The sequence below is a fragment of the Charadrius vociferus genome, unplaced genomic scaffold (assembly GCF_000708025.1).
Source record: "Charadrius vociferus isolate BGI_N301 unplaced genomic scaffold, ASM70802v2 scaffold37, whole genome shotgun sequence".
Taxonomy (NCBI): Eukaryota; Metazoa; Chordata; class Aves; order Charadriiformes; family Charadriidae; genus Charadrius; species Charadrius vociferus.
In genome coordinates, this window is record NW_009649457.1 from 1,227,689 (window position 1) to 1,230,660 (window position 2,972).

A 2,972-nucleotide genomic window follows, 5' to 3' on the forward strand; every position below is an offset into this window, starting at 1 on the left:
CATCATTCCTTCTCTCTCCCTCTCTTCCTCCCTCCATTTCTTCCTTTCTTTCATTATTCTTTCCTTCCTTCGTCTCTTCCTCCCTGCCTCCCTCCTTTACTTCTTCCCTTCTTCCTCCCTAAGAATTTACTAATTTATTCCTTATTACGCTCCTAAAAGCCCCATTCAGTCACAGGCAGCAGCAGGCAAGGAGAAACTCAACGATAAGGGCAAAAACAACAGTAAAACTGGAATGAAATGACAGCCATAAAGCAGTACCAGGAGGGACAGTAAAATTGTAGTTTGGCAGGAGCCAGCAGGCCTGCACTAATACCTTTTTTTTCTGATTAAAACACTCTGGCCACAGATTAACTTCCTTTGCTCAATATTTATTGTCTCACCTGCGCTGGAAGGCAGGGAGGAGAGGAAGAGGGGTGGGCAGGACTGGGGACTCAGGATCTCCAGCAGCTCTGCAGTCTTTGGCAGCTGCCTAGGACACAGACACGAAATCCACGGTGACGGACGTGCCTGCAGCAGTTACCCTCCGTCACTGAGGGTTTGTACCAAACGGTCTCTGGGCATCCCGGAGTAGCATCCCAGGACTTACCCGTGGCTGCAGAAGGAGCCAGGATCAGACCTGGGGATGCTCTGGGTCTCCCAAACATGCAGGACAGGGGTGATGATGGAGACAGGTGCTGCTACAGCCCAGGCAAGCACAGTGCTTTGTCTTAGTCGAGCCAAAGCCCCAGCAGCTCTGGAGAGACCACATCCCTTGGTAGCCCGGCCCATTTGTTTCAGTGGCATCAGAAAACGGGATGGAAACGAGACTGAATTCCTGGCCATCCCCCCTCAAGCATCTCTACACCTCCACATTCCCCACTGGGCTTATCCCTTGCTCCTTGCAGAGTGCAGGAGACAGGCCAGCCCGGCGCAGAAGCACCACAGCCCTCTCCTAATCCCTCACAGCCCTATTAATGCACCATAGAGGGAGCAAACGCCTCTATGGGACCTTGATGTGTTTTTAACGCATTAACTCCATGCTTGAGCTTCCTCTGGGCTCCCCTCACTCCCCACATTGCCTGCCCTGCTCGTGCTTCCACAGCAGCTCAGGGCAGGGACTGCGGAGGATGTATTTGCCCTGATGCTGGGGGACAGGGGCTCAGGACAAGGGTGACCCTATCACAGGGACACTTTTCCCAGGATGATCTCCAACAGCTCCCCCACAGAAGTGAAACAGCATTGAGGCACGTCCCTACGGGGAATCCCAACAGGCCTCAGTTTCCCTTCGATGCTCCCAGGTCAGGAGCAACGGCCGGGTGCCCTGCAGCCTCTCCACTCCATCATCCTACGCCCAGCTAGACGTTTTTAATCTCCTGACCATAAATCACTTTTTGATTACAACTAGACTGTAACTACCAAAGTATAAAAGGCTTCGGGGCTTTACAGCGTAGCAGCAACCGTTCCTATGAATTGCAATGCCTTCGCATCCCCAGCAGCTCCATTCGCGACAGCCCAACGCCTCCCCATGCCACAGAAAAGCCTTGTTGCTCCCTTCCAGCCTTTCACACTCCCTTGCACAAGCTAAAAATATCGGGGCAAAATGAGGTGGATCTGTCGTGAGGAAGGGGGTCGCCACAGTCCAGCTCTCACACCTGGCTGTACCCCCCATCCTGCTTCCACCTGCTGCTGACTTCCATCCTGAATTTTTCAGATAGTGGGTGGGGGGGGCGGGGTTTGGGGGGTAGGAATTAATTTTTATTCTAAAAATTAATTCTCAGGCCATCTCTGAGCTCTCAGGCCATCTCTGAGCTATTTTAGCAGCAGCTAAACTCCAACAGCCGCTACCTGCCAGGGAGGGCATCCCAGCGTGGGTACCAGCGTTCCTCGGCACGCGCCGCCTCCCCAGCCTCTATCCTAAATCACAACACAACAAACAGGCTGTTCATTAGGCGCTGTTTAATTAAGCAATATGGATCCTGCCTCGATATTTACAATCCCACTTGCTCTGATTTATTAGAGAGAGAGTCTCATTTTTAAAGACGGCGACTGTAAAGTTTAATACCGCTTGACTTACTGCGAGTTTCATTTACAGCCCCGGGCCGAGGTGCTGCAGCCCAGGCTGGGAGCCGGTGGGCTATTAAATCAGAGCTAACTGCGCGTGCAGGGAGATGACTAGCTTCGTTACAACCAGTTCAGCGGCTAATTACCCCAATCTGGATTCCCACATTTAAGCCAATTCGTTGCCGCTTTTCCAGGGCCCTGGGGAAGTGCGGGGAAGTTCAGAGGTTGGCACGAAGGCACTTGTTGCGATGAGAAGGGATGGGGGCTGAGATGGGGATGGTTACAGAGACCAGATGGACACTGATTGTCCCAGTAGGGAAGAAATCAGTTTGCAAGAGGCCAGACTCTGAGCCGGGCACCCCCTCTGTGCCATGTGGGGGAATGCTGTGTACAACGATGGCTCCAAGCTCAAGGGTCACTCCAAAACCCATCACCTCCTCCCTAAAACCCTTGGGCACCTGAGGTCACGTGGTGGGACACCTTGTGGGCTCTGGGATGGGGTGATCGGGGAGGAGGATGGGGCCAGCATGCAGGGTACATGGTACCTGCCTGGCTCTGAGCCTCACGTTGGCCAGACCCTTCTCTCTACCCCAGCCCAGTGGGTAGGGATGGGGGAGCAATGCACAGATGGGGTGGGGTGACACAGCCCTGCCCACAAACTGTCACCTCCTAGGTAGCAGGAGAGCATTTCTCTCCTCGCAAGATATTTCTAGCCCCCAGGAGCCCACTCACGGGCTTGACAAGGATAGGGGCCTCATTAAGGAGTTACGTGAATGGCTCTTTAGTGACAAATAAAAACTATTTCTGCAAAGACATTCTGGCAGAAGGCGCTGGGCATCCCCCCACAGCAGCTGTGGAGATTCACTGTCCAGGACCTACCTCTGCATGGCCCCGGGGCTGCCCTGGGGGAAGGGGCTGCAGCCGGGGCGGGG